The 26239-nt window shown below is 38.3% G+C and overlaps 1 long non-coding RNA gene across 2 annotated transcripts in view; it reads right to left on the bottom strand.

Moving 5' to 3' along the window:
• Positions 1-26239, bottom strand: part of LOC143676613 (uncharacterized) — an 87535-nt gene that overhangs the window by 35044 nt on the left and 26252 nt on the right. The window contains exons 2-3 of one of the 2 annotated variants that reach the window (XR_013172220.1): positions 18157-18289; positions 14387-14461 (exon numbers count right to left, since the gene is read on the bottom strand). This is a non-coding gene — a long non-coding RNA (uncharacterized LOC143676613). The remainder of the gene's footprint in view (positions 1-14386; positions 14462-18156; positions 18290-26239) is intronic. The other variant, XR_013172221.1, reaches the window with a different exon arrangement.

Below are 26239 nucleotides of genomic sequence, written 5' to 3' on the forward strand. Positions count from 1 at the left end.
TACTTATTACCCATTTTCATCTTTTTAATGTTGAGATAGATGGAAGAATGGCTACTTCTCCTGCTCTTTCATTCCTGAATCAACATCCTCACTGAATTCAACCCAGGAGCTGGTTAAATAGAAAGATACAACACAAAGTATGTAGAGCTTCCATGAAAATCTATACCTTTTCATAAATCAGTTCATTAAAAGTCCACTTTAATATTTTTATTTGCATGTTGTTCCATTTTAATTAATTGAATGCTTATTGTGTTTCATACAGTTTGCTAAGAGCATTATCTGGACTCTCATTCGATTTTCAGGGTGACCTTTGGATAAAAATAGCATGCTATTAGCTTCATGATACAGTAGGGAAATTTGTTTCCTACTGTATTGTATAATAAGATTTGTTAACATATAGAAGGAAAGTGTGTAAGAAAAATAGTAATATGCAAGATGCTGTAAAATGTTTATATAAGATCGCCAGTTACCCTATATTTAGCTTTCAGAAATGCTTTCTCAAGAGTAGTGAGCATGTAGACGTTAATATTTGGAATATCAGTGCTATCCTTAAATTTATTTGATTATCAAGAAAAGGAGAAAAAATTCATGAGAATGGTTTATAGAAATAGAATAAAGACCAAAAATGCTTGTAGTTAAGCCAAGGACCCATCTGGAATTTATTCACGTGTGACAAAATTCTTCATAAATATTAAACTATGCTTGTACTCATAGAGAGCCTACCTCATGTTAATAATATTAAAATGTGAAAAATGCCATTAAATATTTCAGGTCTCCTTACTGTCTCAGGTGGTCTAAGTAAATGACCACTGCCGCATGGGAGGGAATAAAAGACTGAGAGATTGTTGAGGTCCATTTCCTGGTGTGACAGTAACTTGAATAGTTAGTAATATGACAGCCTTGTTGCTTTGAGGGCTCTCCCTGGCCTTTGCTGGCATCACAAAGAGTTGGCCCAACCAAAGGAATCATCAGAGAAACCAAAGTGTAGAGCAGACAAGTAATTTGTGCAAGATCAAAGAATGAGCAGTCAGGGCAGCCAATTGCAGGTGGTTGGTGATGTGACCCTTCAACTCACCTTCCTGACCACCAGGCCATGCCACCTTCCTTAGGATCCCAATGTCGGGAGGCACTGCCCAGTGAAAGGTTCCATGGGCCTCTTGAAAGTCAACATGCAATGACTTCAGGTCCCCAAGATGCCCAGGACTTTTAGGATTATTTCTGAGCACCAAAGACAAATGTCCCCAGTCTGGTGATTATGTTTGCTTCGAATACTCCTTCCTTTCTTCCTTTTCTATATGCCTGCATGCTTAAAACATTCCTAATCTTTAAAGCCCATCTCAAAATGTAACTCAAATTATAAAAGTGTGTTAACCACCCCAAAACCCAGGCCCTGTATTTTTTTTTTCTTTTTTTGCCTCAATTACTTTCTAATTTTATTTAGTTTCAACTTTGGAAATTGAAAGAGAAAATGAGCAACTAAGGAAGAAAAAAACAAGCAATTTTACACAACAGGAAAAAAAAAAAACAAGACAAAGCAATTAACTAGGATGTCATTTGTTTCATTCTAATTGACTTTTATTAACAGAAAACTCTCTAAAATAAATCCTACTCTTTTCTGGTATAAGTATAAAAATCATCACAAATCAGAGCTCCTTCCAATCAAAAGCGATTAATACCTGTTTAAGGTACTTACAAGATATTCTCATATGTGAAACATAATTCATTAGGGAACATATTTATAAAAAAATTTTATATGTCTAATATTGAATATAAGAAATCTCATAAAGTCATATTGGCTGCACACTAAACCCTCCCCCAAATCGCTTTTAAGTTTTCAGGCCTTTGGTTTGTAAATTATGATTTTTTTTTAAAACAAATTCCAGTAATTTTAGAACAGTACTGTTGCTAATCTTTACCTCTTCTCATGATGTAACCATAATCCTAACAAAAACATCATGATTTAAAAACACCTATGACACTTTTGTATGACCTGTGCATATTTATTTAATATCGGTTTGAAAACAGCATCATATTTAAACAACGGAGCCCATACTTGTTTTCTTTCCTCAGCCAGATGGTTTATCTTCTTGGGAAATGTTGTAACCTGTCATAGTGTATAAGTGTGATCATGTGTGAAAAAATTCTGCAAGCTTGGGACATTAACTGTGGAAGCTAATGTGGAGACACATGCTGTCTCTCATTATCCCAAATAATTGAAATTTTGCATTTTCCCTAACAACACACCATTGAGATTGACAATTAAGAATCACTGACTAGAGCAAGGAAGCATAAGAATTTAATGGTTAGAAAGGAATCGTTTCTATTTTTTTTCTATCATCTTTAAATCCATCCATCCCTAAGAGATGTTAAGGCCCAGAGAAAGAGTTTGCTCTTGAATATGCCAGTAAAACTGTAGCCATCTGTGTAGAGAAAACTAATGTATTTGAGCTGACATTTAGATTTTCTTATTGTGGATCAGCAAATTTAATAAACTCTAAGGACTCATTTTTTGACATAATAAATGCTTTTATTTAAAAAATTCAAGTAATGCTTAAGTTTATTAAATGGAATTTTAGCCAATAGAAAGATCTCTGATTCAGAGGAAGGTAAAGAAAGTTAGAGGACATCAAACAAAAAATAAGACATCAAGATCTATATTACTCTTTAACTAAGATGGAAATTATTTATTTCCATGTTAACAAAGATTAAATACCTCACCAGGAATAATACTCATTATGATAAAAATAGACTTAGCATGGACATGCACTTGGCAGATAATACAGTAACAATTGCAGAATTGCAGTTTGTAACTGTAAGTTGTACAAAATGTTCATGGTAAGTAGCTGCTGTCAATGGCATTCCTTTGAACATTTTGGAAGGAAAGGCAACTTTTTTCAACATTTTTTATTGTGCAATATAACATATATATGAATTTCAAAGTATACTTTAACAGCTAGTTAAGGAAATGATTTCAAAGTTTGGTATGAGTTACAGTTCCACAATTTCAAGTTTTTCCTTCTAGCTGCACCAAGATACTGGAGACTATAAAGAAATATAAAAATAATGATTCAGTAGCCATACTCATTTATTAAATCCTATCTTCTCTGTTATAATTCCTCCTTATCCTTTGAGTCTTCTCCTAATCTTTAGGGATATTTGAGTGATGCCCTTTCTAAATTGAAAAGGGGTGTCTACAATATAGGATAGGGGATGCAACTGGTTGGTATTCTTGGAGAGACTGGCATCTCTGGGTTTCAGGACTTATCTGGCCTAGAAACCATCTGAAGGGTTTAGGTTTCTGAAAAGTAAACTTAGTGCATGCAATTTTTATAGGATCTCAGATAGAGCCATGGTGTTCTTTAGGGTTAACAGGAATGATGTTGGTTGGGGTTTGACAAACCTTGGCAATTAGAAATATCTACCTGAAGCTTGCATAAGAGTAACCTCCAGAATGGCCTCTTGACTCCATTTGAACTCTCTTAGCCACCACCTTATTTTGTTACATTTATTTTCCCCCTTTTGGTTGGGAAAGCATTGTCAATCCCATTGTTCCAGAATCATCCCTGGGAGTCATGTCCCACATTGCCAGGGAAACTCACATCCCTGGACATAATGTCCCACTAAGGGGGAGGGTAATGATTTTACTTGCAGAGTTGGGCTTAGAGAGAGAGGGACCACATTTGAGCAGCAAAACAGGCTCTTTGGATGTAACTCTTAGGCATAATTATTGGTAAGCTTAGCTTCTCTGCTATAGTAATAAGATTTGCAAGAGCAGTACAGGGGACCTGTGCACAGAGGACTGCATGAAGTTGCTGAAAGAAATCATGGAGGACCCGGGAGGAGCATGCTGTGTTCATGGATTGGAAGTCTAACTGCAGTTGGGGTGTCAACTCTATCCAAATAGATTTGTGGATTCAATGCAGTGCCAGCTGAGATCCTAGCAGCTTGTTTTGCAGAGATAGAAAACCTGATGGCCAAGTTTGTTTGAGGGGCAGGGTACCCAGGATAACTAAAAATATTTTGAGAAAGAAAGGTGAGGGGGAGGGGTCTCCCCCTACCTGACTTTGAGGCATGTTGAGAGGCTGCAGTGGACAAGAGAGCTTGTTATTGGCATGGAGATGGATATGCTGACCATTGGAATCGAGTTGAGTGTTTGGAGATAGACCCTCTCATCTACAAACAATTGATCTTTGGTGGAACTGTCAGGCCAGCCACTTGGGACAGTCCCCTCCACATGGATATGGATTGTGTTTGGAGACCTGAGTATCCATGTGCAGGGGAATGGGAGAGGATCCATATCTCACACCCTATACATAAATCGATTCAGGATGGATTAGGGAGCTAAACATTAGACTTGATACCATAGAGCTGTTGGAGGAAAATATAAGGAAACATTTTATAAATCTTATAAACCAGGGAATGGTTTCCTGGACCTTGTACCTAAGGCACAAGCATTGAGAAAAGAAGTGGATGGATGGGAGCTCCTCAAAATTAAACACTTCTATGCATTGAGATGCTTTATCAGGAAAGATCAGGGGCAACCTGTGTGGTGAGAGACAATATTTGGTAATTATGTGTTAGATAGGGGTTTGGTATCTGTGCTGGCTTGAAAGGATTATGTACCCTAGAAAAGCCATGTTTTAATCCTGATCCATCTTGTGGGAGCAACCATTTATTTTCATTCCTATTCAGAAATGTAGGTTGGAATCTTCTGATTAGATTACCTCCATGGAGATATGACTTCACCCAAGGGGATATTAACCTTGGATTAGAGGAGATGTGATTCCACCTATTCCAGATGGGTCATGATTAGTTTATTGGAATCCTTTAAAAGAAGAAGCATTTTGGAGAGAGAGAAAGCCATGAGAATAATATGAGATCCACAGGAACCACAGAGTCCACCAGCCAGCGACCTTTGGAAATGAAGAAGGAATATGCCCCCTGGGGAGCTTTGTGAAGAAGTCTAGAGAGGAAGCTAACAGACATCCTAGCAGACATCTGCCATGTTCTGCCATGTACCTTTTCAGTTGGGAGACAAACCCTGAACTTCATCGGCCTTTCTTGAGTGATGGTGACCTCTTGTTGGTGCCTTAATTTGGACATTTTTATAGACTTGCTTTAATTGGGAAATTTTCTCAGTCTTAGAACTGTAAACTAGAAACTTATTAAATTCCCCTTTTTAAAAGCCATTCCATTTCTGGTATATTGCATTCTGGCAACTAGCAAACTAAAACAGTATCCAGAAGATATAAAGAGATTCTTTAATGCTGCAATGAGAAGACAAATGACCCAATTGAAGAATGGTCAAGGAACATGAGCAGATACGTTTCAGAAGAGGAAGCACAGGTGGCTGGAAGGCACATGGGGTGGGGCGTCTCAGCTTCACTGGCTTCTCAGAGGTGCAGATCAGGAACATGGTAAGATGTCACCTTGCAGCCACTAGAATGGCCATTATCAGAGAAGTGACAGGTGCTGGGGAGGATGTGGAAAAAGATGCATGCTTGTCCACTCTTGGTGGGAATGTAAGATGGCGAGGCTGCTCTGGAGGTTCCTCAAGAAGCTAAGTGTAAAATTGCTATATGATCTATCAATTCCATTACTAAGTATATGTTTGGAGAACTGAGGGTGGGGACACAGACAGACATTTACACATGGATCTTTGTAGCAGCATTATTTACCATTGCCAGCAGATAGAAGCAACGGCGGAAAAATGGCTAGATAAGCTGTGTTATATATGTATGATGGTGTGCTGTGCAGCTGTGGTATTCTGTGGGACAGAATGAAGTCATGAAGCATGTAATGATGTGGATGAATCTTGAGGACATTGAGTTGGGTGGAATTAACCAGAAATAAAGTACAAATACTATATGGTCTCACTAATATGAATTAATACTAATGAGTGAACTTTGAGGGTTAAAGTTGGGAATACAGTATGATAGGAAATGGAAAGACGGTCACGATAGGGCATCTGATGCTGGGGGAATACAGATTGTGCAACAGAGATGAATGACATAGTACTACCTGGTGATAGCACAATAATGTAAGTACACTAAATGGGGCTGAGTGTGGGTGTGGTTGAGGGAGTACGGCTGGGGGGCATGTATGACACCAGAAAGTTAGAGGATAAAGACTGAGATAGTATAACTTGAGAACACCCAGAGTAGACAAGGATTGTGATTGAATGTACAAATATTAAAAACATTCTTACATGAGGGAAAACAAATGAGTGTCAATATTGCAAGGGATTGAAAATGGATGGTATACAGGAAAAGGTACAATCAGTGCAGGCTAGGGTCTATGGGCAGCAGTGGCATTGTGATATGTTACACTGAATGTAACAAGGGAATTATGCCAAAGCTAAATGTCGGTGGGGGCTCTGGGGAAGGGGTATGGATTCTATGAGGAGGAAGAGGAAATGTCTTCATATAGATTGTGGTGGTGGGGACATGTCTGTTTACTTGGGTTGGTTTGTATGATGTGTGGATGGAATTGTTTAAAAATGAACAGAAAGAAAAAGTGCTGGAGATGTGGAGAAGGGGACGTGGCTATTCACTGTTGGTGGGAATGCTGGAGATGCAGTCCCTTGGAGGACAGCGTGATGCTTCCACAAGAACCATATGATCTTGCAACCTCATTGGTAGGTATATACCTGGAGGGGCTGAGAGTGGGGTCATGAATGGACATTTGCACACTGGTGTTTGTGGTGGCAGTGTTCGTGACTTGCAATGGATGGGGGTGGCCTAGAGGTGCAGTGGCTGAGGGGTAGAAGTGGAGACTGTGATGTTTGCATGCAGCAGACTGCTGAGCAGCTGCAAGAAGGCATAGGGTTGTAAGGAATGCAACTAGGTGAATGAAATATGATGACAGTGTGTTGAATAGAATGTCAGAAAAAAAGGACAAATGTTGTCATGCTTCTCTCATATGGACTGGCTATGGCTATATAGTGTATAGCTCAGAAGGTTGAGATTGGGAGCATGGGTTATCAAGTTGGGGCCTGTTGTGAGGGTTCCTGGATTGTGGGTTCTTACAACAGTTACATGTATTTGGAAGTTGTAGCTGTTATTTCTAGGTTCTGAGATACTGAGCTGTTTGTGTATGACCTGGTCATTTCCAGAGGCTTTGGGTGTTTGTGAGGTGCCTGAGACTCAGAAGTGGAGCACTGAGGCTGTGAGGGTCTGCATTGCCCCACTCAGTAACTGTTGGAAAGACTGAGGAAGTAGTCAGATTTCATCTGAAGATGTGGATGGAGCTGGTATGGATGAGACCAGGGGTGGATCAGAGTGCTGGGTGGAGCATGGTGTGGTCCATATTTTCTGGCTTTGACCTTTGTGTGAGAGCAAAGGGAGAGATGTTTATTTGGTGCAAAATTTATCTTTTCGGTAGCACATTCTCTAGTTTGACTTTTATAGTCTGTTTACTTGAACACCACAGTTGCGTGGAGTCTTGGGTGGGGCGTAGGATCTTCTTGGTTTGTGCGGGTTAGTGTGATATCTCGATGTATCCCAGAGTGGTTTGGGCAGAGAATAAAAAAGTATTTGCAGGGTACTTTTCGGGGACTGTGGAGAAGGGAGGAAATGTTGAGCTTCCCCATCTGGGGAATTCCTGGTGTTCTTGCAAGCAGTGGGGACAGTCAATTCAGTAGGCTGAGCCCTCAACCTTGGGGCTCGCCACTGTGAGGTTTGCTCCTGCAGGGGAGAGACTAAGCCTACTGATAATTATGCCTGAGAATCACCCCCAGAGAGTTTCTTTTGTTGCTCAAATGTGGCCTCTCTCTCTAGACTGGCTTGACAGATGGACTCGCTGCCCTCCCCACTACATGAGACATGACTCTTAGGGGTGTGAATCTCCCTGGCAACATGGGACCTGTTTCCTGGGGATGAACCAGGGCCTGGCATCATCGGAGTGGGGGGGCCTTCTTGACTGGGGGATGGCGGGAAGAAGAGATATGAGACAAGGTAGAGTCTTGGTGGCTGGGGGATTTCAAACAGTTGGGACGTTATTCAGGAGGTTGTTCTTATGCATTATGTAGATATCCCTTTTAAGGTTATGGTGAATTAGAGTGGCTGGAGGAAAAAACCTGTAACTGTTGAACTGTTTTCCAGTAGTCCTGATTTTTGAAGAAGACTGTATAACTATATAGCTTTTACAGTGTGACTGTGTGATTGTGAAAACCTTGGTTCTGATGCTCCTTTTATCCAGGGTATGGACAGATGAATAAAAAAAGAAAAGGACAATAAATAAATAATAGAGGGAGATAAATAGTAAAAATTGGGTAGATTGGAATCCTGGGGGTCAATGAGAGGGACAGGTAAGGGCAATGGGATGTATGAATTCTTTTTTTTTTTCTTTTAATTTCTTTTTCTGGAGTGATGCAAATGCTCTAAAAATGATCATGGTGGTGAATACAAAACTATGTGATCATATTGTGAGCCACTGTTTATATAACATGATTGGACTGTATGTGTGTGGATATTTCTCAATAACACTATTAAAACAAGTAAAGAAAGAAATAAAAGCAATTGCTTGCTTACTTCTGTGAATTATGCTAGAGGTAGAAGGATGTGAACATGCAGAGATTGTGAACTCCAACTTCATTTTACAACCATTTATTAAGGAAACAGTCAAACATACAGAAAACTTGGAAGAATTTTACAGTGAACACCTATATACCCATCACCTAAATTCTATAATTAACATTTTATTTGTTTTCATCACATACCCACCCATCTGTCAGCCCATCCATCCATCTGCTCATCTATCCATCTGTCTGTCCAACCATCCATCCATTCATCCGTCCATCCACCTTATTTTTTGACCCATTCCAAATCACTTGCAGACATTCTGGCAATCATTGCTTCAGTGTGCACATCATTAACTAGAGTTTTGCATTTTTTATGGTACTTTTGTTCTTAGGTAAATTTTCATTACAGCAGAATGCAGATTCAAGTCATGGCAAATGCTGTGTTCAGGATATTGAAAATGCTTCCACCCCAGAGAGTGTCTATCTACTCCTTTCCAGTCCATCCACACCCTTTTGCCCCCAGAGGCAGCCACTGTTCTGTTTGGTTTTTGTTTTGTTTTCAGAACAAAAAGTTTTGCCTCTTCTAGAATGATGGTGTATATGTATAATCAAACATTGTGCTGCTATGAAAAGGAACAAAATTATGAGGCATGCAACAATGTGAATGAACCTGTGGGACATCTGATGAGGCAAAATAAGCCATAAACAAAACAGCAAATATTGTATGATCTCATTTAGAAAATACTTATAAGAAAACTGAGGCCTAGATTCTGATCTTTTAGAGCAGTCACATTTAGTCTGGAGCAGTAACTATGATATCTGGATTTTGAGAGGTTGTTTTATAAATGTATAACCTGGTATTTAGAGACAAGAGTGAAGTCAATCAGGTAGGGATTAAGGTAATTCAGAACACAGGGATAAGGAAGACATTTTCTGTATTTTAGAACTTCACCTACTCTTTGAGACCAAAGGAAGGAAAGTTTATTTTGTCCAGAACCTAAATTTTATGTAGTACATAATCTAACTTAACCTGTCTGGATAGATCATTTAAATAATCCAAACACAGGGAACCCAGAATAAGAATGAGAGCCTTTAATCCTGTATATATTAATGTAAGGCCTGGATATATCCTAGAGTATATTAAGCAGATAATCAGAAAGTATTGGTGAAGTTCCTTGAGGATGGGAGAAAAAAATATATAGAACTATTAAACTTGACCACTGGTGAAACCCTGAATACTGAGTCAAGCATTAGGGACACTCAAATCAATAGCCCAAGTCCTTGATCTTGAGGCTTGCTTTTGTGAAGCATATGTATGCAGTGGAGAAACCTAGCCTACCTATAGATATGCTAAAGAGTCACATCCACAGGACCTCTTTTGTTGCTCAGATGTTTTCCCTCTCTCTCTCTCTCTCTCTCTAAACCGAACTCTGTAAGTGAAATCATTGCCCTCCCCTCTACATGGGACCTGACTTCCAGAAGTGAGTCTCCCCGGAGGCATGGGAGATGACTCCTAGGGAAGAGTCTTGCCTTGGCACCGTGGGATCAACAATGCCATCCTGACCGAAAGTGGGGAAAGAAGTGTAACAAATAAGGTATCCAAAGCCGAGAGAGTTCAAATAGAGTTGAGAGGCCACTCTGGAGGTCACTCTTATGCAAGCTTCAGTTAGACATTGCTACCTATCATAAGTTGCCAAATCCCAACCGAAAACCATTCCTGCCAATCCTAAAGAATACCTAAGATTCTACAAAGGTTCCATGCACTAGGTTAACTTTTCAGAAACCTGCAACCCCTAGATGGGCCTCTGGACCAGGTAAATCCTGAAATGTAGAAGACCCAGCCCTTCCAGAACATCAACTAGTTTCATCCTCTTATCCCATATTATTGACAGCCCCTTCCAACATAAAAAATGTTAGAATGGGCATAGCCTAAATATCCCAGAAGAGTGGGAGAAAGATCAAAGGTGATGGTGGAGTTATATGAAGACAATAAGGTTTAACAAGTAATTATAATTGCTATCTAAGGTATAAGCAATTAGAAATAAAAACCTAAAATTGTGGAATTGTAACCCATACCAAATTCTGAAATCTATTCTACAACTAATTGTTGTGATGTACTTCGAAATTTATTTCTTTTTTGTATATATCTTATTTATCACAAAAAAGAAAAAAAGTGAAGGAGGGATATACTAGAAAAGATAGGATTTAACAAGTGAGTATGACTACTGAATCATTATATTGATATCTCTTTTGATCTCCAGTGTCTTGGAGCAGCAAGAAGAAAAAATGAAAAATCATGGAAGCAAAATTCATACCAAACTTTAAAATCTGTTCTATAACTACCTGTTAAAACATACTTGGAAATTTATTGCTGTTTTTGTATATATATTACATTTCATAATAAACAAATGTTTAAAAAGAGTTTTGTCTGTTCTAGAACTTTTTATAAAAGTACTTACACTGATAGTAATTTTCTATATTATATTTCTTTCCTTGTGCATCATCTTTTTGAAAATAATTCATATTCTTGAGTGTGTCAGTACTTTTTATTTGTCCTTTTAATATCTGAGTACAATTGCATTGTATGAGAATATACTATCATTGTTTATCCACTCTCCTGTTGATAAACACCTAAGTTATTTTCATTTTGTTGTTACTTGACTAAAGTTAACATGAAAATTCTTGTACAAAAAAAAAAAAAAAGATTCATAAGAGCAAGCCTCAAGCTCAAGATGTTGGCCTATTGGAGTCCTTAGTGTTTGGGAAAGTATCTGGGTCTTCCCAGGTGGGAAAGTTTAATAGTTCCATATTTTTTCTTCCATCCCCCAAGGGACTTTGCCAATACTTTTTAATTATCTGCTCACATGTCCTGGAATGTATTTGAGTATTACATTAAACTATTCAAAATTACAAGCCCTTGTTCCCATTCTGGGCTTCATTTGTTTGGGTTGTATAAATGAACTACCTGGACAGGTTGAGTTAGAGTGTGTGCTACAGAAACTTTAGGTTTTGAAAAAATAAAACTCTCTTCCTTTGGTCTCATAAAATAGGTGAAGTTTTGAAATGCAGGCACTGTCATCCTTTACCCTGTAGTCTGATTTCGCTTAGTTCCAACCAGATCGGCTTTGATCCCTAATTGAAGTCTGATCTCTTTTTTGGTTTCTTTAACAGTTGTTGTATGTAGCAATGCTGACTTTCAGAGATATATAACTCCAACTCTTAGTCTTAGGTGTCACATAGGTGCCCAAAGTCCCAGGGAAATACTAAGTTATAATATTTATGTATATATATACAGCATAGCATCTCAGAATCTAGAAATAACACTGAAAGCTCAGATATAAATGTGACTGCAAAAAGAGCTTACAATCCAGGCAGAATTTTCTTGTAAGTGTTTTCTAAAGGAGACCATACAATAATTGTCCTTTTGTGTTTGACTTATTTTGTACAACATAATGTTCTAAAGTTTCATTCAACTCATTGCATGCCTCGTGACTTCATTCCTTTCTGTAGACACACAATATTACATTATATATATATACCACAGTCTGCCTTTCTCCTTCTTTTTTACCCTTTAGCCCCTTCCATCTATTTTGGCAACATGGATAATGTCCAAAATAAACAATCCATGTCTCACCATATCCTCACTTGGTTGTACAATTATCATCACTCTCAATTTTAGACAATTTTCATTGTTCCAAAGAGAAAAATAACAGATAAGCACACCCTCACCAAAGATAAAATCCAAAAATTCCCTTAACTCTTGTCCCTCTCTCCCCCAATTATTTAGTGTTGCTGTGGTACTGGTAATAGCTCCCCATTAAATATAGGCCATGGAATGCAATATTGTTTCCCCGCTGTTAATGACTCTTTGTACAAGATTCATACCTTTGAAGTAGCTCATGCAAAAACTCATTTATATTTTCAGTGCTAATTGGTGAGATGCATGGTCTATATAACCCCTTTCAATTATATTCACCCTCAATATGGCAGTATTACTTATAAAACCACTAATAAACTACCATCACTTCTATCCATTCTAAGGATTTATTTTTAATGTGATTATTTTAAATTTTGATGAAATTTTAAGATAAAGGGCTCTGTATCTTAAAATTTCAAGTTCTATGAAACTGAACTTGAAATTTCAGTCTGAAAATTGAGCAGATATGAGTTCAAGTTCTATGTCTGCTATTTATTATATGACCTTGGATATGCTGTATCATCATCTATGATAAATCAAATGGTAACTTAATGATACCATTTGAAGAAAATGTTATCATTTGAAGAGAAATTTATGAATCAAATGGTAATTACAAAATTAAAAAAACTAAACCTCAGCTATTAATGGGAGGAATGAATGAGACAAGTTATGGAAACTAATTTATAAGCTGCAAGATGGTAACTGAGAAAAATAACAGATAATTACACCCTCATTTTTCTTGAATGTTCCTTTTGTTTTCCTATTTTTTTTCTTAAAATAGTAGGCTAGATCACTGAGAAAAAATAGGCTGGAATAATTAGAAAATTTACCAACTATTAACAGTGAGTGCCCAGTAAGAGACTAGGAAACCACTCTAAGTCTTTCGAGCAGGGGGGATGTAATGCATGTGTTGGAATAGGTGGAAGAGCAAGTTGGAGAAAGGGGGCCGCTTCAGGAGCCCATGAGAGGTGGAGGTTATCCAGAGAGTTGGAAGCTGTAACCATCCTGAGGCTGGATTCCAGCCCTCCTTGCCTCTGACATGCTGGAGGCAATGCCGCTCCTTCTGTAGCTATCTGAAACTGCACAGGGGAAAGCTGAACAGAAGCCAAGAGTCCACCCTCCCATTTGTATCCAGCACCTAGAAGCACTACCATCATTATCCCTTTCCTCCTTTCCCAGTGTCCTACCAGTACTTCCCACTGGCAAATCAAACTAGAGTACAGATGCCAAGGGAGTTTGGCAAATGCATTTAAAGGTCTCCCCCACACCCTGGAATCAGGGGCTTGACTGGAGCTGAAGATCGGCACAGCATTCACATTTCATAAAATTTACTTGGAAAATTCATTGTTTTTTTTCTGGTAACTGTGCAGCCAAAAAAGAAAAATCCATTTAGCTTCGGACTACTACTCATCTGGAAAGCTTAGCCTAAGCAATTAGTAGAGTGTGTTGATTCTCTTAATTGCACTTATTGTGGGCAAACAGAACTCTACAAAAATATTTGCAATGGTCACAGAGTTTGGACTGCCAACATATTATCCAAAGGAGCTCTCCTCAAAATGTGATCATGAACATCTTCTTTAAAAGCTCTTAATGTTCATGTTAGAAAAGAAAAAGCAAAGGAAAGGTATTCATATTTCACCCTAGCTGCACCAAATCAGAATCTCTGAATGTGTGCTCTGAGAACCTTCATTTTATTTAAGCTCCTCTGCCTGCAATCTGTTATGCACATTGAGAAATGGTTCTGAGTGGTTAGATGGTGAGTGGAAGCAGGGCCGGAGGGTAGGCAGCTGGTGGCAGAGTCTCTAGACTGACAGCCTCTACTTCCTTGCTGCCCACCCCTCACCAGGCAGATGCACTGCAAACACACACCATGCCACTGGCTCAGTATCAGCTCTGGACACTGATGAGCTGTCATTCTTCCAATGTTGTACAATCCCATTCATTCAAACTACTGGTCACACTTTACAAAGAATTTTGAAGGCATTAGTAGTTAAAACAGCTTTCCTTGTTTTTCCAGCTGCTCACCTGTTCCAGCTTTATCTTTGCTCAAATTGCAAGCCTAGCACTGGATTTTAGCCTTGTGATTTTGACATCTACTGGTTTTGATCTAGGCCATGTCCTGAGATTGTGTTCTCCCCTCACCCCATGAGCAACTTTTGTTTTCTCACCCCAATCTTCTGTGACTCCTGCTTCATATCAGGCAGGCTTGATTTATTTTCTATTGATATCTGACACCTTCAGTTCTGGAAAATAGAGTGGGAAAGAACTCTCAGAAGTCATTGGCCAAACCAAACTTATTGTTAGTCCTGTCCCCATAGCAGCCACCCACGAATATACTGCTGATTTTAGAGTGAGCTGAGATTGTGCTGTGTGTGCAGCTGCCCCTCATAGCTCCAAAGGGAGCAGCTGGTGTCACAGCTGATTCCAAATTTCAATCCAACCCACTGGGAAAATGAGTAGTTGCCCAGTAGTTCTGCTTTATGCCTGGTGAGGCATTATTTTCCCACCCTAACAAGCCTGCGTAATGATCATACAACAAATGCTAAGTGTCTGACTGTCACTAAAATATCCATCATCATCTCTTTACTTTTGGAGAAGATGATTAAAACCCATTGAAAAACCACAAAAGTACAATGATGAGATGCTACCTCCAAAGCTTGTGCATCCTGTTTTCCTCTCTCTCAGACCCCTGATCCCTCAGCTCCGTGAAATTTCTCTTTTCTAAATATGATGCAGTTTTCTCAAAAAAGGCCATGTGCCCATTCTTTCACTCACAATTCAGCAAAAATATTACCAGGGTTCATGAACTCCTTAGGGATTAGGGTTTCATCTGTGTCAGTAAGAATTTTCCATAAACGATGCTGTTTCTCTCAACACAAACTCTCCTCCCCACCTCCACTCTCAATATTCTCCCTCCAATCCCGTAAGTCCACTTGACCTGGGGGAAGACTGCATACAGGACACCCTTCTGAGTACAGAATAAGGACACAATTGACTGCTAGATCAGTGGAAAACAAAAGCAAAGACGCTTTCTTCTCTGTGGTCTACTTTATCTAGGACTGAAAGGGGAAATGGGCTACTGCCTTCCTCTTTCCAGGAGTGCCAGGGTTTTGGCCAGCAGTAACTGTCCAGTAAGCACAGGATTAAAAGGAGCAACGAGCAAAACACTAACTCTTAGCCTGGGTAGAAGATCTGGGCTCCAGGCTCTGTTCTACCCATATCCCTTTTTACTTCTGAGTCTCAGTTACTCTATCTCTAAAAGGAGGGGCTGGAAATATAGATTCTCTAAGGCAACTGCTGCTCTAAGATGCCTTTTGTGAGTTCTATCAGCTCTGGAGCTAAGGAATTTATTTTTTTTAATATTTGTCTAGCTAGACAATTTCTAAAAAATAATTATTCAAACATAAAATGCATGTAGAATGAACACATACACAAAACGAAGACAGCACCCAAATTAAGAAATAGAACATTACACCAATCTGGAAATTCCCCTCAATGGACTCTTCCAGTCAGACCTCTCTAATGGATGCTGTAAAAATGCTCATCAAAAAAGTCTGTGATAAAATGTGTGTTGTCAGAGGAAAACAGAGACATTTCATAATAATAAAAGGGTCAATTCATCAGCAGGATACAGCAATCCTAAATCTGCACATTTTATAATGGAGCTTTAAAGTTCAGAGAGTACTAAAACTCGGTCTTCTAACTCTTCAAGACAGAAAGCCTGCAACTGCTCTGTTGGAATTTTAGTTGCTCTGCCTATTGCTGAGTGCAGCTGCCCTCAGCTACATGCCATTAAAATACCAGAAACCAACAGCATGCATGCCCTGTCCTTCTTATATGTGAGATGTCCCTTTAGAATCTATTTATTTTGTTATATTCATGTGACTTCAAAAATGAGAAGACACAATGAGAGACATAATAAGTGTCTCATTGAGCGCTATTATTCAATCTACCCAATTTTTTACCCTTTATCCCCTCATATTATTTATTTATTTATTAATCCTCATTTTTAATTTTTTTCTCAGTACCTGGATAAAAAGAGTATCAGATAAGGTTTTCATAATCACGTGGTCACACTGTAAAAGTTATATAGTTATACGATTGTCTTCAAGAATCAAGGCTACTGGAGCACAGTTCAACAGTTTCAGGTTATTCCCTCTAGCAATTCCAATACAACATAAACTAAAAAGGGATATCTATGTAATAAATAAGAACAACCTCCAGGATAACTGCTGGACTCTATTTGAAATATGTCAAATACAGAATCTCTGGCTGAAATTTTATTTTGTCTCATTTTCCTCTTTCCCCTTTTGGTCAAGAAAATTTTCTCAATCCCATGATGGTGGGTCCCTGCTCTTCCTGGGAGCCCTATCCCAGGTTGCCAGGGAGATTTACACCCCTGGGAATCATGTCCCTTGTAGGAGGTGGGGAGGGCAGTGAGTTCACCTGCTGAGTTGGCTGAGAGAGACCACATCTGATGAACAAAAAAGGTTCTCTGGGGGTGACTCTTGGGCATAATTATAAGTAGGCTTAGCTTCTCCTTTGCAGGAATAAGTTTCATAGAGGCAAACCTCAAGATCAAGGGCGCAGCCTATTGAATTGGTTGTCCCCACTGCTTGCAAGAATATCAGGAATTCCCCAGATGGGGAAATTGAATATTTCCTCCTTCCTCCCCAGTCCCTCAAGGGGACTTTGCAAATACTTTTTTTAAAATTTTCTGTCCAAATTATTCTTGAACATATTGGGGCATTACATTAACCTGTGCAAACCAACAAGATCTCACACCCTATTCAAGATTCCACGTAATTATAGTGTTCAAATAAACTGATCATACATGTAAATTAGATAAAGCGCTACCCAAAATAAAAATTTTGCACCAAATAAACATCTCTCTCTCTGGTTTCACACAGAGTTGAAGTTGTAAAATATGAACCATATCATCCTTCCCCCTGTATTCCGATTTACCTTAGTCCTATCCAGATCACCTTCATTCATATTTCTAGTCAAAGCTGATCCCTTTTTCTACTGTTTTAACAGTTTAAGCATTCTAGTCAGCAATGCTTTTAAGGTAAGTTAATTAATGAATGAGTAAATAATACAATATTTTCTATTATAATCTTCTTTCATTAGTATAATGAGACCCTAGATTTTAAATTTAGATTTGTTTTCATCACTGTTTCTGGATTACATTTTCTTCTTTTGTTATGAACTCATTACTAACTTCTTGATAGTCCTGGTTTGTTTCTTCCACAAAGCTTTCTATATTTTTATTGTTATTATATCTTAAGGAATATTTCCCCACCACTCAAGCTCTATCTACTCATATTAGCCAAACTGTATAAGCTTTCAGTTTGGATTTCGGAAGTTGTCCTCCAACTTTCACTTTTTCTCATGGGATAATTTTCACTACCTTAATAAAATATATTAATAAAATTATTATTAATGAAATAATATTAATATAATTAAATTATATTAAATAGATATATTAGCAGAAATCCTGATTCTATTTTTGTAGAGTCAACATAGGATTAAACATAGGAATGCCAAGAACAGATTGTACTTGTGCTTGGCTGCAGATGATTCATTGTATTCTAAGGAAATCCCAAAATGCTGAAATTAATTTTAAATGGGCTATTTAGTATGAATTCGCTTTATCGGGGGCACAGTTTATGGAGATTGTGTAAGCAACGAAACAGGAGTTATTGGTGTATTGGGTTTAGCGATATTTACCTGTTTTTGTTGCAATTGAACTTTTGAGATGCTTAATAATACCAAGATCAGAGACAGGGGCCTTGTAACATTTTGCAACACAATTGAGACGTGAAGTGGAATAGAAAACCACTGAATTTATCTGATCATCCATTGTCTCGCGTTTGTAAATGCAGAGCTGTGCTGTGTACAACAGCATCATCAATGCAGGTACCAATGATTTCGATACCTTTTACTTTCAGTGTGGAAAATGAAGACATTTGTAGTAAGGCAGACTGGGGAAGGATTCTGTCTCTGCCCTTAAGTAGTTGCAGAACATCACGTCATGTCAATTTCCCTTTCCCCAAGTGGCAGTGCCCTATCTGTAAAATAGAGATTAGGGTCTAGTTTTATATGCTGTTACTTAGTTGCTCTATAAATATTAGTCCCTCTCCTTTTTTGTGTACATTTGTTATTTCACTGCTTTGAAAACCTCTTTTATTAAATTAGCCATCGTTTTGTTCTGCAATTTTGTCTCCACCAGTGATTATTTAATACTGTTATGAAGAAGAGATAAAAATATGTAGTTTGTTACTATTTGATAAGACATCAATATGTACATAAATAACATCACAAGTTTGGGCAATCAACATGATCAATGACTTATCTTGTTCCTTCCACTCCCAGACGTACCCCTGCCCGGCGGGTAGTCACCTGATGTTTCCTTGCTGTTGCATGCTGGCTAAGGAATGTGTAGCCACTGCTATAACCACTGAAGGCTGCAAACACTCTTGATGAGAGCTTTCAGCTTGTGGTTGCACCTGTAGTGCATTTATACTTTCCCTTATGATACTGGAGTTGCTAATATTTTAAAAGGTTGCATTAGTTTTCTTAGGCAGACATAATTGAATTCTTTATTCAAATCAATTACTGAAGAATTTTTTTCTAAAGTGGATGTTTCTTAACTATATAACTCACAAAATATTCTTTCATAATGATGCCCAAAAAAGAAAAATGCAAATTTTAATTTGATCAGCATTTTATTATTTTAAAATTGATCAATTTAGCACTAAGCATTTTTTTGCAATGGTTTATCTCTTAGTTTGAATGACATCAAAATTGACAGAGCTATAAATAAAAGAGCTTAAATATTAACATACAAGAGTACGATTAATATTTTCAAATAGATAGGAGAAGATATCACATCTATCAAACAAGAATAGGATGTTAAAAAATTAACATCCAAAAGCTGAAGATAGAAAAAGTTAAGGTATATGTGGAAATCGCATTTTTAAAATCAATAGCATGTTGGAACATACACTTAAGGAAATTTTTCTAAACATAAAACAAAAAGTGTAGTGAAGATAAAAAGACAGAAAAGTCAACAAGAAAATTAGATGACAGCCCAGGAAGTTCAATACTTTTGTAACGGAAGTCCCAGAGAGAGAATGAAAACAAAGAGAAAATGTAAACGAATTAAATTAATCAATGAAGAATTCATAAAATTTATTGGGACTATTTTTCATTATAAGCTTTATCCAGTTATCTGAGTTGTGTATCTATGTTTACATTTATTTTTCTAAAAATAAAATAAAAGTAAAGGGACTAGATTAGATTATCGTTACTTCCTTTTAGCTCTATCAGTCTGTGTTCCTATGATTATGCCATGTTAGGCCAGCTGCAAATGGAGAAAAACACACAATATTTTTTTTGGACATCCTGTATAGATTAATGAACACTTTCCCAAAATTTGATTTGGCCTTTAAGACTGAAGACACCATAACCACACGAAAAGAGTATAAAAAGGCTTACTATTCACATAATGAGGCTTTCTAAGGAGATCAGGGCAGGCTTTCCAGGCTGGTCCAAAAATGGTTTGAGAGAGCAGTGAAAGGAGGCTGGAGGGTTGTATGATTGTTAAGGGTAGGGTTCCCGCCTGTGCTTTGAACTTCCCATCAGTTCTGAAGGAAGGAGCATCCAGTTTTTACCAGACAGACTGCCCATACGAGAGCAGAGGGGAAGAGGAAAGGGTGAGGCTGGAAAGCTCAGCAGTCAAACATCACAACATGGAGTTGGATTCTACATTACGCAATAAGTATTTTGTATCTAAGCACAATGAGAAGAGTTTTGGTGGGGGAAGGGTTAGATTTGGAGGAAGCAGAGGATGGAAGAGATGCAAAGACTCTGAAACCTTCCCATGAGCCTCTCCTGATTACATGGGGATGGTATTGGGCATCTTGGAGATAGGAGTAAGAGGGAAAAGCTGACAAATATTTTCAAAGGAGACTTTGAAATTCTGCCCCAGAGCCTCAAGGGATAAAGGGTAAGAATGAATTGAGGAAGAAGTGTTAGCTTTCCCTGCTTGGACCTTCGTGTCACTTTTGCACCCCAAGGATTCTAACCTGAGAGCATCCAGAGGTAGCACCCTTGGCACACATATTATCCTTCTTAGGCTGGGATAGGTAGTGGTAAATTTGGCTTCTGGAATTGGGCATTTGAACAGGAATTTAAAAGTGAGTAGGTTGGATGGAGAAGAGGTAGTGATGGTGGTAGGAAAGCAAGTAAAAAAGAAGGTTCGGGTGCTTGGTGGGTTTTTCTGTTTGTTTGCTTGTTTTATACAGATATTAAAGTAAGAAACTACAGCTGATTTTAATAGTTAATAGATCATGTGAGAAATAAATAGATCACACTTTCAGGATGTTGAATTCTTCTTCTTTCGTGGGCTGGAGCAATCCAAATGGTAAATATTTGAACTCTAATAGTGGGACTGGTAAAACCCGTAATCCCTAAATTACACTGATGATCTGACGTTAAGAAACTCTGATCTATAAGGTATTATTGGAGGCTCCAAAACTTTGGAAGTGCCAGTGCTAACTTTCCTTTCCAAAGGCTAACACCCTGATCACTGCCGACTAAACTGTTACTAATTGTGGATTGGTAGCTAAATTTATGAATCTTTCTGTTTCTTATCATCCCCTTACAAAATCATCTTTTAGAATTGCAGGCAATGATTCTTCACTCAAAATCCCTTGCTCAGAATTCTCTGATTGGCTTCACTCTGCCAAGTAATAAGATCAGAATCCCAAGTCATAAATCATCGAACTCGAGCTTATTTTCCATTTTTCTCTTCCATAATTCCTCTTCTTCCATTTAAAACTCCCCAACTGATGCATATGTAATTTCCTAACATTCTGCTTACTTTTACACTTCTGAATTTTATTATCGTTAATCCCAGATTAATGTCTTTGTTCTAGTCTTCCTAATAGTATGAGTCTATCGATATAAAAAAAGCTCAACCTTACTGCCTTCTCCTTCATGAAACCTTTTTCTGATCCTTACATTTGGGCATTCATTCACTTCTCCAGACCTCCTTAGCATTTGTTTGTACTTCACCTTTAGCAATTTTCAGGTTTTGGATCCCAATCAATAATATATATATATGTATATATTTCCCCTAGTAGAGTTCATCTGTTGGATTGGAGAATACTTAACTTATTTGGGGAACAAGCACAAGGAATTATGTCAAGTCAAAAGTCAATAAATTGTAGGTAAAGGCACAAATACAAAATGAATTTGGTTATTGTGAAACGTTATTTCTTATTAACTTGCATTTGGAAATGCATGCAAAGGTCCTGAGGTTGTATAATGCTCCTTGCCTCTGTTTTGAGGTGTAGCCCTTTCCACTAAGTTGATAAACCTGGCCTACTAGATTCAGGTCCTGAAGGTTTTAAGCTGGTGGTGAGGTTAAGTTAATGGGTATTAGAATATATCCTTCTCCCTTGCATGTGAATAAAGCTGGAGCTGCATTCCCACTCAGTGGGTGATATGTGCTCCACATATTTTACTACAACTATGGATATTAAAGTGAGCATAGCAAGTGTTTTTCATATTATAGGTTATTGTAATTTAGCTTAAGTAAAATTCACAAATGATAACCTACATAATGTCTGGGTATACGTACTACAGAGCCATATTTACTTACCTCTCTGGAACTTCTTTCTATTAACTTGTAAGAATTCTTGAGTCCCAATGTTTAGTGTGGCAAAAGGAAAAGGAAACAATGACCAGCAGAAATCATAGAGCGTTTTGTTTCTTCATGCTTGATTATTATCTTACTCTGGGAACACAGGCCTTTTCCTGAGCTGGATAACAAATCAATAGTGTATGAAAGGCTGTCAAATCCTTATTATGGGGGTTGGGTGGTAAGACCTCCAGCTAATAAATCCATAGTCCATTGAATGCTGATGATAAAGAGCAGCAGGCCTCTCTTCCAGTCTTTTAAAATAAACAAATGTATTTAAAGAGTGAAAATACAATAAGGAAACATGATGCACCCTCAATGAGTGTTAAAATTATTTGACTGTTTATCTCTGGTATCCCCTTGCTTCTTACCAAAACTGTACACTGCTGGTAATTCTAGAAGGACTCTCTGGCTTCTAGAGAGGCACAACAGGAGACACTCTTGGCTTGGCCATGCAGACCCAGGATAGTTACCAACAGGTATTATTTATTCTTTTTGGTGCAGATTCTCCCACCACCTCCATGAATCTTCCGGAGCTTTAAGATAAACTCAAAATAGTGCTTGAGACTTAGTAGAGAAATAATCAATATTTGCTCAAATGAGTTGACAGATCCCTTTATCAGACTTTGCCTTCATTTAAAATGATTTAGGGTGTATGGGTGGTTCAGTGATAGAATGCTCGCTTTTCATGCGGGAGAGCCAGGTTCCATTACTGGACCATGTGCCCCAAAATAAATAAAATAAAAAGATTTAGAAGGACCAGTGTGGAGGGGAGTAGGAATGTTTTCTGAGATTTCTAAATACCATGAATTTAGCAGCTCATCATTTCAAAACAGGATTGCATAGTTAGAACTGACAGAACAGTGGAAATCCACCAAGCCCATTACCTCCCAGGCCGTCAGCAAAACCACCCCAGACACTCAATGTCAAAAGAATACCTCCAGAATCCCAAAGACACTTTTCCTCCTTTGCCCCCATGGCAGGTTGAATTATATACCCTGAGGAAAGACATGTTTTTAATTTTAATCCAGTTTCCTAAAGGTGTGAATTTATTTGCAAATAGGAACTTTGAAGATTTCATTATTAGTTAAGGCGTGTCTCACTGAATCAGGGTGAGTCTCAATCCATAACACTAGAGGCCAGAAATTAGAGATGGTCACACAGAAAGAAGCCAGGAGTCTGCAGAAACAAGACGAGCAGGCGAAGGAGAGAGGGTCATCAAGCAAAGGAAAGAGGGTCATCAAGCCAGCCAAGGAAACCCAAAGATTGTGGTAAGCCAGTGCAAGAAAGCTACAGACTTCAGGAAGAAAGCATTACCTTGATTTTGGATTTGTACTCTCTGAAACTGTGAATTAATAAATGCTTGTTGGTTAAGCTGATTTATTGTGTATTATTCGTCATAGCAGCTCTTGCAAACTAAGACACCACCACTCCTATTTTTCCCTCTTCTTTTTACCATTAGTGAAATATGCCTTATATTTGTGACACTAAAAGCAAACAGTCAAAACTACTATTCAGCCGGTCTAAGTCAGATTAATAAATCTATTCTCAAGTTTCATTAAGTTCTATTATTTATAGCTTCTAGTTCTAGGTTTGGAGTGATTTCAAGGAACCCAGCAGAATATGATCTTTGACATAAAATGAAAAATGTAGGCAAACCAACGTCACTTAGGTTGAGAACAGTGTGGTAGAATTGCTCTTAGTTCTTAATTAATTAGTCCTTTGAGGTAGAATAACAGATTTACTTGTGCTTTTTCATTAACGTGTCTGTCCTGTACGATGTATATAACACTGCTTAGATAAAGGATAATAATATGTATCCTGGAAGCATCTAAGACCTCTGCTGAGGGTTAGATGGGGTCTAGGATGACCTGAGACTAGCCTCTTCAGTAAATGCACCCCAAGGGGTCCCTCAACAGAGCAAATTAGAACAAAATCTTCTCTTTCTTTTCTAACTCCTTCCCAACCTCTTTAGAAAGTTTGATGCATTTATAATTCTCTCTAAGCCCAGGGTCACCCCACAAACTACTGATTCCTTTCTGAAGAATCTTTGAGGTTCTTAGAGGTCATTGGTATTTGTGAAATAAGTCTCCCAGGTACCCACTGAATATCTGTGGAATATATAGCATTTTCTATCTCTGATGAATCTGCAGCTAAGTAAACTCAATGTGCAGACCCTGGGGGTGAGAATAAAGAGAATTGTGGAGAGGGATGGTTGTCTCTACAATTCCTGATGATTTAATTGCAGAGTCAACAGTGATCAACACATTGATTTGATTGTGTTCATACTAATGACTGAGAAGGAAGTTGGGATGCTTCTCAATCAGAATGCAGAGTAAAATTTTCTCAATTTCCAGACTATCAGATTTAGTAAGACATTGAAATAATATCTACAAGCATCTATCCCTTGAAATTAAGTTTACTAAATAGAGTTCCTTAAAATAATGAAGTTATGGATAATGTAGGTAGATCCAATCTAACCATGTGAACCCTTAAATACAGAGAATGCTCTCCAGCTGTTAACAGAAGAGACATCAGAAGATGTAAGCAGAAGACAAATGAGGCAGAGGGGAGGTCAGAGAGATCTGAAATATGATACAACAACAACCTACCATTGCTGGCTTTGAAGATGATGGAAGGGTTGTCACAAGCCAAGGAATATGCCTAAGGCTGAACTTGAATCCAAGCTCACAACTAGCAATGAAATATGGCCTCAATCCTACAACCTCATAGATCTGGATTCTTTAACAAACTGAATCAGCTTGTAATTGGATTTATCTCCAGAGCCTCCAGAAAGAATGAGAGTTTGGCAACAGCTTGATTTTATCTTGTGGAATACAGAGCAGAGAACCAGGTGAGGCTGTGTCTGAATTTCTATCCTATAAGCCTCTGTGATAATAAGTGGGTTTTGTTTCAAACCACTGAATCTGCGGAAATGTATTACTGTAGTAATAGAAATCTAATAGAGGAATGTAAAGAGAAGGAAATCACCAAGAAAGAAAATGAAAGATGGCAAAACAAGCTGGATCCAGGCACAGAACCATAGGATCAGGAAGGGTGAATGCTTCTGTGTGTGGCTTACTATTTATAATTCAGATTTAGCCACACATTGGGGCACACAACAGACACAACACTGCTCTGGAACTTGATGAAGGGAGGGTAATAAAGAGGTATTTTTCCACCACCCACTGGAGAGTAGAATATCCTGAACCCTGGTACCGAGGGAACATTAATGCTAAGCTAACAATGCCCAACAGGAATATTAAGCTACAACTGATCTGGGACAGGAAATTAAGATATTCCAGATTTCCCACCCAGCACTGCTATTTGAATGTCTAATAGGCATCTCGTGATTCTTCTCTCCTTCCAAATCTGGTTCAGAAACTTAGAAGTCATGCTCATTTCCATTTATACCTCACACCCTACATGATGTATAGTGCATCCAATTCACCAATGAGTTATTTTGGTTCTAAGTATATTACAAACCTATTACACTGCTCACCATCTCTGCAGCTGCATTGCTAGTCCTAGCAACATCACCTCTGCATTGCTAGTCCTAGCAAACTCATCTTTTGTTGGAGTTTCACAACAGCTTCTCAATGAGTTTCTCTGCCTCCAGGTTTTCCCAACCATCACTTCCACAACCACTGTCAACACTTCCAAACAGTTCATCTTATACAGAGCAGCCAGGCATCTTTCTAAAGTGTAGAGCAGGACAGGTCACTCCTCTGCTTAAAATACACCTCAACAACCAGAATGAAATCTAAGCTCCATTCCCAAGGCCTAAAAGTTCTACTGGTCTTGCTCCAACCTACCTCTCATTTATGTCCTTCTGTTCTCCCTGATTTTTACTGTGCCTTAGTCATAGTAGTCTCCTTAGGTCCACTGAAGAACTTAGTCTCTTTCCTCTTTCAGGGCCTTGGTTCTTATTTCTTTCTCTGCTTGGAATTTTCACATCGTCCCGCCATCATTACAAACTCAGGTCAAATGTCCTTGATGTTACACTTAAACTACTTCCATAATCACATTAACTTATTTTCTTTTCTTTATATACATTCAGTTTTAAAATATTCCCTATTTTTAAATATGTCCATTCATCCACTCCTTCATTTATTCATCTTTAATGGTTTCCTGTGTCCCTTCACTAAAATGTAAAGTCCACAAAGGCAGGGACAGTTGCTTTCATCCCCACCATGTACACTGATGCTAGACAAATGGTAAAGGCTTCCTAAATATTTGTTGACTGACTGACCAGCAAAAATGGAGATGCTTCAAGCAGAGGTAAAGCTTCTGGATGGTTGGGCAGTTCCTG

This window comes from Tamandua tetradactyla, chromosome 3 (assembly GCF_023851605.1).
Source record: "Tamandua tetradactyla isolate mTamTet1 chromosome 3, mTamTet1.pri, whole genome shotgun sequence".
Classification (NCBI taxonomy): Eukaryota; Metazoa; Chordata; class Mammalia; order Pilosa; family Myrmecophagidae; genus Tamandua; species Tamandua tetradactyla.